Genomic DNA, 13506 nt, shown 5'->3' with positions numbered 1-13506 from the left:
ATATACTGTAGGCACTGGGGTCCAATAATAAACTTAAATCAATTAACTATCTGAAACGGAACTGTAATTAACAGAGATGGTAAAGTCTAGGAAGAGAAGTAAGAAAGAGTAAGAGGGATGGGAATGGATGCCCCTGCAGACACTGTAAGCCACAGGCCAGCTGTGACTGTGCTGTCATTACTAGGGATACATCCAATGTTCCTCTGAGCCTCTTGATACCGGTACCAGCATCCAAGCACATTACAGTATTTGGAGTCAGTCCTCTGACCTGATTCTGGGTCTCAGTGAACAACTCATAATGCCTCAAGCTCTAAGCCACAAAAATCATCCATCAACCCCACTGGAAATGAGGTCCTGAAAAAATCTTGCCTGAAATAAACACTCACTTCTGCTCATACTTTTTATTTAACTACACTAGCTTAGTCTACTCTCAAGCAAGAACCAAAGTTTAAAATAACCAATCCTAGAGAGCAGCAGCTCAGCATCCTTCAACTCAAGGGCCTGGAAGGTAATGTCAATAATACAAATGCAATGCACAGTGTTAGCTTTACCAGGGGACAAAACTGTAATTAGAAAGCATTTCTATATTATCTAAAGTTCAGGGTAATAAATTAGTTTTAAAAAGTAGGCCACCACTGATTTAGCAAATACTAACTAAGTATTCTTTGAATTTGGTATAAGCAAAAAGTTCTATGTTAGGGCTTACCATAATTTCAGACAGAGGAGCTTGTGTGGTAGAGTAAATCCTCCTAAGAAATGACAGCCTTAGTGTAACATGCTTTCAGCCCTAGATAATACCATCTCTTGAAAATATCTGAGAGTCACATTTGTTGTGATTCTACTCTGAGATCTCATTAAACTTCAGGAAGTGTCTACATGTTCAGCAGAGGGTAATGTTCACAAAGTAACCTTTTTAAAAAAAGCAATAAACTCATAAAACCAATTAAAGCCTTACACATTTCCTCTAATACTTTTTGTAAAATTTGCATAATTTCTGATTTAACAAAAGAAACTCAATTCTGGGTCTCCCCCCACCTAACCTTGAGTGGCTGTGTTATAAGGCGCCACCCACACACTGCCATTTGCTTTCTATAAAAATGGGCCTGTCAGTTTCTATTCTGAAGCTGTTGCAGAAAAGCAGCGAGAAAAACGGAAAGTTTAAGTGCTATTTTCAAATTTTGCAGAGTTAAAGCCCGGCTTTCTAGAGTACGAGAGAGAGTTCACACACTCTCCCATTTTTCACATGTGTATCTGTTCCTTTCTCTTCTCCCAAATTCCTGATAAAGGGGGGTATCCTGTAAATGATTTAACATTCATCTTAACACTGGAGAATGGCACCAAATACTTGGACCTTCAATGTATGAGAGTTTTAACTCAATCTTATTTGAAATTATATGGAATTAAGATTTTTAAAAATTTGTTCCTACCTTTCTGGACTATACATATGGATGAGAATGGTCTTGTGTATGGGTAGGCAGACTCTTTCTGTAAAGAGCCAGACAGTAAATATTTTAGGCTTGGCAAGCCATATGGTCTCTGTTGCAACCACTCAATTCCACTGTTGTAGCAAGAAAACAGCCAGAGACAATAAGTCAACAAATAGTAGGGGCTCTATTCCAATAAAACTTTTTTCCCACCCCTACACCTTTACCAATAAAACTATTTACAAAAAAATAGGCAGTGGGACAGACGTTTGCCCATGGGCCGTGGTTTGCCAATCCCTCGTCTTGTGGATCAAGTCTTAGAATCAGCAGAATGAAGTTAAAGACTAGCAGCCAGACTGACTTTTTTTTTTAATGAAAAAAAATTTTTTTAAGAGAGAAAAATCTCGCTATGTTTCCCAGGTTAGATTCAAACTCCTGGGCTCAACAGATCCTCCCACCTCAGCCTCCTAAGTACCTGGGACTGCAGGTGTGCAGCACCACACCAGGTAAGACTGGACATTTATTAACTGGTAATTCTAGACAATCGACTTTGCCTTGCTTTAGTTTCCTTGTGTACAAAATGCCAAGGGTGAGGCAGGCCTAATAGAGCCTCCCTCACAGAACTATTCTGAGAAGCAAGTAAATTAAAATGGGAAAAGTGCTTAGAGTCGTAGCTGGAACATATTACGTTGTACATATGCTTGTTATAAGCATCATTTTAAATCTAATTAATGTCATTATCTAGAACCAGTACCAAATACATATATATTTTTTTTTTTCTGTTATAGCTATGTTAAAGATGCCAGACTTTCTAGGGAAAGTCAGAAGGAAGTTTTTTCTCCATCTCTATGTTAATGCCTTTGCATCTTAGAAGCAGAAAATGTTAAAGATACATAGAAGTTAGAATGTCACATCAAATCCATAAGCTATGCGATTCAAATTTAAATTGTTGAGGAGGCATTTAAGTTTTGAGCTTATTCATAAGCCACTTGTAGTTCTTCTTAGGATTTAAGTTCTACTATGATTTGGGGTCACTGGAGATCATTTCAGCTCTTGTTTCCAAGCCCATCCTAAAGCAATTACTGCTGTTGTAAAGCAACAGGAAGGAACAGATGGCTGGGTCTAGGTTTTAAAAGTACTTTTTAAATTATTAATTCAAATAAATTGGGGGGGTAAGGAAGGGGAGAAACTACCATTACACAATTTATTTACTACATATAAAAGCAATTATTAAATTGAAATCACTCATTCATTCTAAGTACTGTTCTACACCATTTTTGAACAAAAAAAAAAAAAAAAACACCTGACATCAGCTGTCAGCTTTTCTTAAGTAGACTTCTGTCAGTGGTCAGAAACAAATTAGTCTTAAGACATCTCTGGTATCACAAAGAGGACAAGTGTGCTACTGGCATCTAGGATAGATGTTACTAAACACCCTACAATGAACAGGATGGTCCTCCCAGATCCTGGATAATAACCTTTGGATAATAACAAATAATTATCCAGCCCCAAATGTCAATAGTGCTGAGTTTCAGAAACCCTGCCTTAGGTTTTGAGAAAACCAGCGACAGTAAAATCACCTGCCAGGTACTTGGTGTTTATCATCTCATTTCACCTTCATCACAACCCTGCAAAGGCTGGTTTTCCTTTCTTCCATTGCTAGATGCAAGAAAAGATGGCAGAGAGAGGCTAGGCTGCATGCTCCAAGTCCTCTTGCCTCAAAGTAACAGCAGATAACTGAACATAAGCTTGTCAGATTTGCCACACACCCTTCCCAGAAGTGGAAATTATTTGGCAAATGAAGACTGGTAAGTTTAACTTCAGGGAAATAAGATACCCAAAGTCTGTGAACGGCTATCAAATGAGAGTTCCCATCTCTGTCAAGCCCAGAAGTAATTCAGACAGATAGCAGAAGAGAAATCTCATCACCTTCACACCAGTAAGGAGCCTTCAGCAGCTATGCAGCGGTGCCCTTGATCTTCACCAGCCGGCATAAGAGAAACAGAGGTTTTTATCAAGCATCTGGGAGTTTATTACACTCTGCACCTCTTTCTCCTTTATAGGATTTTCTGGCCAAATTCAATAGTCACCAGCATTCTGGAGAGGTTAACATCATTCTTTATTTACTGAGTAAGATACACAGCCACCTGTTTCTAGTTCCCAGTATAATTAGCCATTTTACTTGGCCAAAAAAAAAAAAAAAAGGAAAGTAAATAAAAAGTAAGACGTTAAGAGCTAGAATTCTAATCCTTTCCAATATATGTCTAATTTTATTTCATTTTCTGGACCTCTCAAATTCATATAGAAAATTCCAACTAAAAGAGTTGCATATCCATAATTCACTTTTTGAAAAAAACAAAATCTTTTCTTTTTAAGAGATGGGGTATAATTCTGTTGCCCAGACTGGAGTATAGTGGCATGACCATAGTTCACTGCAACCTCAAACTCCTGGGCTCAAGCGATCCTCCCCCCTCAGCATCCCCTGTGGCTGGGACTACAGGTGCATGCCACCACACCCAGTTAATTTTCTTTTCTTTTTGAAATACAGACAAGGTCTCACTAGGTTGCCTAAGCTGGTCTTGAACTCCAGGAATCTAATGATCTTCCCGCCTCAGCCTCCCAAACTGCAGGAATTACAAGCATAAACCCTTGTACCTGAACCCAGCCTAGAAAAACAAAGTCTTTAATATATATTTGTGTGTGTATGTATTTAAAATTCACTATCTTAGCTTTGGGTTTTCAAGTTACAACTTGGCCCAGTCTTGCAAGATAACTGTGAGCCTCCATAAAACACAGACATTATCTCTATAAAAGAATCATTGACTCAAACAAACCTATTTGTCTGACTTTGTGCAATGGATTTAAAACCATACTTCCAGGAAGAAGACAGTGAAAATACTGATAGGCGAGAACTGCAGAAGGCCAGCGATGTATTTCTTAGCTCCCCATTTCTTCTCTCTTCTAGGTCTCTAGTTCTGAATGGCAGAAAGGCAAAAGCTTGTGTGGTGAAGATTAGCCCCTGCCTACTACACAAGGTTTCCTTTCCTAAGAATTTCACCTTGGATCACAGCCCAGCAACACAAAATGGGACAGAATAAAATCTGACATAAACATGGATCCTCTTGTGAGAGTTACTATTCAAACAGGGGTGACACTGACAGAGACACTAAGATTTATCAGAAAACTCCACCTGCCAGTGGTTCCAAAAAAAAAAATTCTGAACAAAAACAGGGGATGTCCAGTTCCTTAAATTTCACATAACCCTTCAGACAAAAACTTCCTGTTACTCAATATCTTCCTAAATGCTTGTGGTTTTTTTTGTTTGTTTTTTGTTTTTTTTTGTTTTTTTTTTTGTTATTTTTTTGTTTTTTGTTTTTTTTTGAGACAAGATCTGGCTCTGTCGCCCAGGTTGGATGGAGTGCAGTGGTGCGATCTCAGCTCACCACAACCTCCGTCTCCTGGGCTCAAGGGATCCTCCCACCCCAGCCTTCCTAGTAGCTGGGATTATAGGCACGTACAACCACACCTGACTGATTTTTGTATTTTCTGTACAGAGGGCGTTTTTACCATGTTGCCCGAGCTGATCTGGAACTCCTGGGCTCAAAGTGAGCCACCAGCCTTGGCCTCCCAAAGTGCTGGGATTACATGTGTGAGCCACCGCGCCAGGCCTCTATAATGCATTTTTAAATGCCAAAAGTAATGCTCATAATTATTTACAGCACAAAGGTAGAAGTGAATTGTTTTTACAGAATATCCAGATTTATACTAGGTCACTTGACTGCAACAATCTGACAGAAATAATTTTGCCACGCTCTTGGACTGAGGATTATAAGACAAGGAGTGACGGCCCATTTGACCAAGAGCTCTGGGCTCGGTCACCCCATCAGTGAGTCCCAGGAATGTGGCTTCCTTCTGGATAACTATGACTCACAACTGTAATGTTACCTTCTTAAAAATGCGAGGGGCGTGACACTAGCTTGACTACAAGAAGCATGTAGAGTGGGAACTTGGCAATAATCCACTTAATACAATCCAGATGTGGAGCTAAATCCAACAGTTCACTTTCTGAATTCATCACTCACAACTTAAGGAACTGAATTACCAAGGCTAATTCTGTCAAAACAGAAAGTACAACATGATCAAAACTTCACATTTGTTCTCTGACCATCGTAACAAGAATTCATTCTGAGGATTCTGAGAAATACATGCCCGCCTACTGTAGTTAGTGCTTTAAATCAGGGGTCCTCAACCCCCAGGACACACACCACAACCAGTCCATGCCTTGCCAGGAACCGAGCTGCACAGCAGGAGGTGAGTGGAGGGCAAGAGAGCATTACTGCCTGAGCTCTGCCTCCTGTCAGATCAGTGGTGGCATTAGATTCTCATAGGAGCAAAAATTACATTGTGAGCTGTGCATGTGAGGGATTTAGGTTGCCCGCTCCTTATGAGACTCTAATGCCTAATGATCTGTCACTGTCTCCCATTAACCTCAGAGGGGACCGTTTAGTTGCAGGAAAGCAAGCTCAGGGCTCCCACTGATTCCACGGTTTGATGACTTGTATAATTATTTCATTATATATTACAATATAATAATAATAGAAATAAATTGCACAATAAATGAAATGCACTTGACTCATCCCAAAACCATCCCCCCCCATCCCCATGGAAAAATTGTCTTCCACAAAACTGGTCCCTGATGCCAAAAAGGCTGGGGACTACTGCTTTGAATACACTATCTCCAAGCCTTACAATAACATTATAAGGTAGGGGTTATTTATCCCCATTGCACAGAGCAGGATATTGAGACTTAAAAAGATTATATCATCTGCTCAAAACTATACAATGATATTCATTTATTCTTTCAACAAATACCTACTGAGAACCTTCCATGTTCTGTGACTGGTACCAGGCATTTGGGAGTAAACAATATACATATGTCCCTACCTTCATGGAGATTACAATCTTCTAAGTGGCAAAGCCAGATTCCATACCCAAACATTGAGTAGAATGCCAACGACCTTGCTCTTTTTTATTTTTAATTTTAATTTTATTTATTATTTATTTTGAGACCGGGTTATGAGACTGGCTAATTTTTGTATTTTTGGTAGAGACAGTTTCATCACGTTGCCCAGGCTGGTCTCAAACCCTTGTGCGCAAGTGATCTGCCCACCTCAGCCTTCCAAAGTGCTGAGATTACAGGTGTGAGCCACCACACCTGACCTGCTCTTTTCAATGGCTGTGAAAACTAATGAGTCATATCAGAAGTTACTCGACTTGAACCTGCATCAGAAGCCTATGTGTGTACTCTGAATCTCCCTTGCTCACCTGCATTTCTGCGGACTGGCAGACATATGCACCATCACCATCAATAAGTCTTGGTTGGGAGGCCTTTTTAAATGCTACTGGAACAGATCTTCCTTGTTCATGCTAAGTACCAAATCTGACCCCAAAACATTCCCTTTTCTGCCCCTAGAAAGGCCTTACCCAGGTCTCCAACATCACTGGACCCCATTCCAAGGGCATGTCAAGGACAGTAATCTTCTTATGGATTCAGTGATGATTGTTCCTGTGTATCTGACCCCCGCCATTACCTTGCATTAGTGATCTATTACTGTGTAACAAATTATCCCACAAGGTAATGGCTTCTAACAACAAACATTTATCATCTCATAGACTCTGTGGGGCAGGGATGTAAGAGTAGTTTACTTGGCTTGGTTCTGGCTCAGGTCCTCTCATGAGGTTACAAGTCAAGTGTTGGCTGCACTGCAGTCAGGTGAATATTTAATCTGGGATAGAGGATCCACTTTCAGGCTTCCTCATATGGCTATCAGTAGGAGGCCTCCATTCCTCACAACACAGGCCTCTCCACAGGGCTGCTTGAGTGTCCTCACAACATGGCAGGTGGCTTTCCTCAAAGTGAGTGATCCAAGAGAGCAAATCTCTTTAGAGATCTCGTCTCTAAAGTCACTATCACTTCAACCTTATTATGTTCATCAGGAGACACTAAGTATAGCTCATAGTCAATGGGAGGAGAATTAAACCTCAGTTTCTGAAAAAAGATTTTGTAGGCATATGTTTAAATGGTTATTACCTTCTAACCCCTTCCAAGATAAGAAGAAATCTGGTCTTTGGGAGAACTTGGGTTAATTAACTATAAACCTAGAGGAGTATAGTGTTGGTTTCTATTTGTTAGTGTGCTAACCAGAACTAGTCAACAGGCTAGCTACACCAACGTGTATAATAAGGAAAGAAAATAATATTTGATGAAGCATTAAGCCTGGTGCTTATTAAAATTTAAATTATTAATATCTGAAAAGAAACAGTAAGTGATTGAGTGGTGATGTTTTTTCTTGACAGGTAAGTATTTGCAAACCAAAATCATTATTCTCTTTGTCACAATTACATTTCAACACCAGCTAGTAGGTGCTGGCAGTTTATGTGTCTAGGGCTGAGTCTGTTACATAAGAATGCTAGTATCTATGTACAAATTGATATCTCCTCTTTACTCACTACAAAGAAAAGAGAAATGATTAAGAAACAAACAAAGCTCTTTATCCAAGGTAAAAATAAAAGGAATAGGATTTATATACAAAAATGAAATAAACTTGTTCTTTAATTTCTAGTGTTTTTTGGTATTTATAGCATGATAAAATGGCTCAGCATAGGTACAGTCATTCACTAAAGATGCTATAATTCTAAGAAACATTCAGTTGCATAAATGCTTTACATATTCTAAACTGCCTAGGAAGCCAGATAAATAAGATTAAAACAGGCATATAGACACTAAAGGAGAAATAAGATATTCACCACAGTCAAGGTTTGCTATTCCTCTACTCAGAAATCAATTCTCTCTTAAAAATAAAAAAAAAAATTTTTTTTAAAGGAAATTTTTATAAAAATAGTAAGATGACACAGTAATCTCAGCAATTTGGAAGGCCAACCACCCATTTTTTTAAGTGAGGGGAGCCTGGCCTAGCGGCATGCACTTGCAGTCCTAGCTACTCGGGAGGCTGAGGTTAAAGGATAACTTGAGTCCAGGAGTTTGAGGCTGCAGTGGTCTAGGATCATGCCACTGCACTCAGCCTGGACAACTGAGCAAGACTCTGTCTCTTTAAGAAAAAAAAATTTTTTTCATTGGGGAAAAAAGTGTCCAAACCTGTTTAATGCATTAAATTGTATAAGGTTTTGTTTTTTGAGATGGGGTCTCACTCTATGGCCCACGCTGGAGTGCAAGTGGCACAATCCGGGTCCACTGCAACCTCTGCCTCCAAGGTTCAAGCGATTCTCATGCTGCAGCCTCCCGAGTAGCTGGGATTACAAGGTGTGCACCACCACGCTCAGCTAATTTTTGTATTCTTAGTAGAGATGGGGTTTCATCATGTTGGCCAGGCTGGTCTTGAACTCCTGACCTCAGGTGATCAGCCCACCTTGGCCTCCCAAAGCGCTGGGATTACAGGCATGAGCCACCATACCCGGTCAGGTTTTTTGAATATCCAGTCACCATTATCATTGTCAACACGTGGACACTATGTGATATTGAACCACGTGCTGCTCTAGAAGCATACTCTGAAATGGCCCTTTAATCCTGATACCAACACCATGAGGTATTACCTTTATTTTAACAAATGAGAAACTGAGGCTCAGGGAAGTTAAATCCATGTATCACTCACTAATTATGTGAACAAGAGGCAAGAGGGGGCTCAAACCCAGACAGTCCAGCCTCAGTATCCAAACTCTTGACCACTATTCTGTTCTCTTGTTCAGAGAGGACTTTGGGAGACTTGCAGTTCAGGGTTTACCTCCTGGTCAAAAAAAGAAGTTTAACCACAAGGTGATACTTCTGCAATGCCTTCAGAAGTCACAGCAAGCTGCCACCTGCATTAAAACCCCCAAAACAATTCTGTCAGGTAAGTGAACATTCATCTCCTTAGTGTTTCCAGAATTTCATTCTGCGTGTGTGTGTGTGTGTGTGATGGAGTCTCAATGTGTCACCAGGCCGGAGTGCAGTGGCACAATCTCAGCTCACTACAACCTCTACCTCCCAAGTTCAAGCGATTCTCCTGCCTCAGCCTCCCAAGTAGCTGGGATTACAGGCACAAACCACCACGCCCAGCTAATTTTTGTATTTTTAGTAGAGACAGGGTTTCATCATGTTGGCCAGGATGGTCTTGATCTCCTGACTTCATTATCCGCCCACCTTGGCCTCCCAAAGTACTGGGATTACAGGCGTGAGCCAACACGCCCAGCCAAAATTTCATTCTTCCTCATACTATGTTCAAAGTTTCCACCATAGCCACATGCCCCCTGAAAAACTCTAGTTTTCCTTATTAAAAAAAAAAAAAAAAATCCATTCATTTCTTCTAATTAAATAAATTTATTTTTAAAGAAAACTGTGTATCACATCCAGGAACTTAAAAACTAATATTATTTGGTTTAGGTAAATTGGTTACCAAAAGTAATAATCAATGTATCAAGACACTCTCCCATTGTGCCCATACATGACTTCAGAATCCTTCTCCATACAGTGTTCTAAGCAGTCTCTACCCATTAATCATCAATGACACTCAAAATGCAATCTACTGGGTATACTACATGGAATCTAATACACTCTTCAGACAAAGAAGGAACATGACACTCAAAGGTTAACAAGAAAGTATTTATCTTCCTAAGATTTGTTGGGAAATGAACACTCAAAATCAGGATCCAGACCCCTACCTTCTCTTCTGACTCTCCTTCCTGCTCATCCCACTGTCTGGACAAACGTGCAAAGGCTTTTTCACTTTTAAGAGGTGTACACAGCCTCATCAAACTATCTTCTTCTCCAGTGAAGCAGAATGCAGTCAGTCAAGAGCTCCCGAAAATTGAGCAAGAAAATCCTCAATTGAGCAACCCTGTTTGGACTTGCACTATCAGTGCCTTTGTCGACAAAAGAAAACATCCATTGTATAGGCCTATATGAAGACCTGAGAACATCTATTCAGGCTGTCGGCTTTGGAGCTACAAGAATAAAACTGTCAGCATCCTATCTGACGTTCATCAGGCCATGACAAAGGGCCCTTAAAAACAGGGATTACCAAAGGCTTTCAGGCTGGAGCGGCCCCAAGGTGTGTCTGCTAGGTCTTGGGCACTGTGCAAAAAGGGGAACAGGGGGCAGGGGCAGGGGCAGGAGAAAACACAGCACAGCTCATGCTCCTAGGTAGAAGGCTATCAGCAAAACTTTCCAAAGACTTCCTCCGAAGCAAGCCATGAGAACCAGTGCTACACTCCTAGTCTGAACACATATCCAGAAGTGAAGTTCCAAGGGCATGGTGGCCAGAATCTATAATGTGTCCAATTTTTACAGACATATACTATGTTTCTACTTGAAGATGGTCTTTTTCTGGCTTTGGCCAAAAAATATGGACGTGGGAGCACTCGATCATGGCCATGAGTGTCTAACAAACTCATCCTTTCATTTTATAAATACTTCACCTAGTAGGTGCTGGGTGCTGAGACAGAGCAGTGAACATGTCTAATCAAATCCCTAACTCGCAAAGACCTTGTATCCTAGCTGGGAAAATAAACAACAAAACAAACATACATTTATCTCAGGAATAAATGACAGAAAGAAAACAAGACTTGAAAATAAAAGTGTGATGTGGATGAGATGGGGAGAATAAAAACCAGGGAGCCAAGTTAGACATTAGATCCCTATTTTAAAGATAGAAAAAGGAGCTCAAATTGTTCTCTAACTTTCCCAAGGTCACAAATAATAGTTGAAGGCAGAGCTGGTATTTGAACCTGTAGCTACCTGGCTGTAGGACCAACCAAGCTCTCCATTGTGACTCCACGTTGCCTTCTCTAACCTTGTACCTGAGATCCTGAGACCTCACCTAGCCACTGTCCTAGGACGCTGTCTCATCAGGGACATCTGAATTCATAATGTCCAGCTGCAGTGTGACCAGTCCTGAATCCACAGGCACTGGGTGCCTGCTTGCATCAGGCCAGAACATTCCTGTTCTGGCAACTTTCACAGCCCCCGAGCTTGAAGCCGACCAAACCGCCAAATACACGCCAGAACAGTGATGTGGTTCGAGATGAACAGTGCATGCAGATTCAATTCCAAACCTAGAAATCAGTTAGGTCCTTCTCATCTCATCCCATGGCCTGGAGCTCGTATACTTCCCAAACATTTTCATGGAGTGTGTCTGTCCATAGGGTGGGTGCCCAGTGTGTAGGAAAGCACCATAACCACTGTCCACATGCACACTCATGTCACCCACAGCAGCACAACCAGGGTCCTACTGCCACAGCTGCTTAGCAGCCCTCTGTTTAACAAGCAAAGTACAAAGCATCTTCCCCGCTGATGCCTGCTATCGATCAACTTAAGGACAAAGAGAACCAGCTTCCGCAGCACTCTCAGCAGCCATGGGAACAGCACTTTTTAAGGGTGGGAACTCTAAATGCTCAGTTGTAAATAACTGCTTTAAAGCCTCCTGATCCTTTCATTTATAACCAATTGGTTTCATTTTGAGCAAAGAAAGTTGGAGGCATGAGGGACGGGACATACAGGAGACACTAGGACACAATGAATCCCAAGAAAACAAATCAAAGGCATCGTCAATAATTTAGCCAGAGTTGAGAACACCTTCTGAGTTCAACTGATCCTCCCTCCTCAGCCTCCTGAGTAGTGGGACTACAGGAGCTCGCCATCATGCCCAGCTTATTTTTTTTATTTTATTTTGTGTAGAGATGGGGGCTCTTGCTATGTTGCCCAAGCTGGTATCAAACTCCTGGCCTCAAAATGGGGCACCTTGCCTTTGGGAGAACATCAAAAGCAGGAATATCTCTCTGGTCCTCTCTCATCCCTTCTCCCCCTGAAACTGGTTATAAAACTTAACTGACCTTCCCTTGAAAGTAGGTCACAGTCTCATCCTCATTCTAGAGGGGTCCTCCATATGCCCAGAGGAAAGGAACATCCTTATCTCTGTGAGACACCAAGAAGAAATTGAACAAAACAAGCCTTGCTGGGTCCCCTCCACTCCCACCTCCACAGTTTATTACCAGTAGACAATAATACCCCTTTGTCCTCCAATCACACTTCGGCACCACTCTCCATAAAAATACAGTTTTCCCCGTTGCTTTGGGTCTTCATTTCTGAAAGCTCCTGTGTCACATAAAAATTATATTCAATAAATGTGTTTGCTTTTCTCTTGTTAATCTGTTATGGGGGCCTCAGCCATGAACTTTTCCATGTGTAAGGGAAAGGAATCTTCTCTCCCCTGCACAGGTTCTAGAATGTAAGCTCTGTGCGGCCAGGGGTTTGTTCACCACTCTATCCTGAGTGCCTGAAACAAAGGGGCGCGGCATATAACTGGAAGTAAATATCTGAGGAATAAGTGAAAACATTTTTCATAGTAGCCCCAAATTAAAAACAACTAAAGGATATGAGTCCAGAAAGCAAAGAACAAGAAACTAAGGAAAATATCTTCAATCTCCAAGAATGTTGGACACGGCCCAGACAACCAACCTATCTCCTAAAAAGTAAAATTGACATTCCAGAATCCCAGCAGGCCCCTCAAATGCAAGCAGTAAATGAACTGTTAGAAGGCCGAACCAAGAATACACTTGGAGAAGAAATTCCTAAAAGGTAATTTAAAAAATAATGTTGCCGAAAGGGAATGATTTGCAGTGGTACCAAGTAATTGGCACGGGTAACTCAGACTGTGTCTCTTCTTTACTCTGGAAATCCACTCATCATAAGCGTATTCCCTTAAAATGCATTCCTGGTTATGGCTTATTTTATGAAATGGTCCATTTTTAACTATTCACATGTAAATTGGGGGCTATAGAAGCATTTCCCTTCTAAATTTGCTAATCCCTGACACAAAGACCACTTCTGTGTCACCTCACCTTCTGCATCAAATGAGTGATGCTCACACACTGAGAAGGAAAGAAGCCCTTTCTTGTTTATCGTATTTATTTATGTATTTTTTTAAGAGACAGGGTCAGGCTCTGTTGCCCAGGCTGGAGTATAGTGGGGCAATCATAGCTCACTGCAGCCTCAAACTCCTGGGTTCAACTGATCCTCCCTCCTCAGCCT

The 13506-nt window shown here is 41.0% G+C and overlaps 1 protein-coding gene across 2 annotated transcripts in view; it reads right to left on the bottom strand.

The window, feature by feature from the left end:
• The window catches only part of PTPRG (protein tyrosine phosphatase receptor type G), a 744286-nt gene that overhangs the window by 629682 nt on the left and 101098 nt on the right, over positions 1-13506 (bottom strand). The window lies entirely within an intron of this gene.

The sequence above is a fragment of the Rhinopithecus roxellana genome, chromosome 1 (assembly GCF_007565055.1).
Source record: "Rhinopithecus roxellana isolate Shanxi Qingling chromosome 1, ASM756505v1, whole genome shotgun sequence".
Taxonomy (NCBI): Eukaryota; Metazoa; Chordata; class Mammalia; order Primates; family Cercopithecidae; genus Rhinopithecus; species Rhinopithecus roxellana.
The sequence above is the reverse complement of the archived record's forward strand: the minus strand, read 5'-3'. Positions and strand labels throughout refer to the sequence as shown.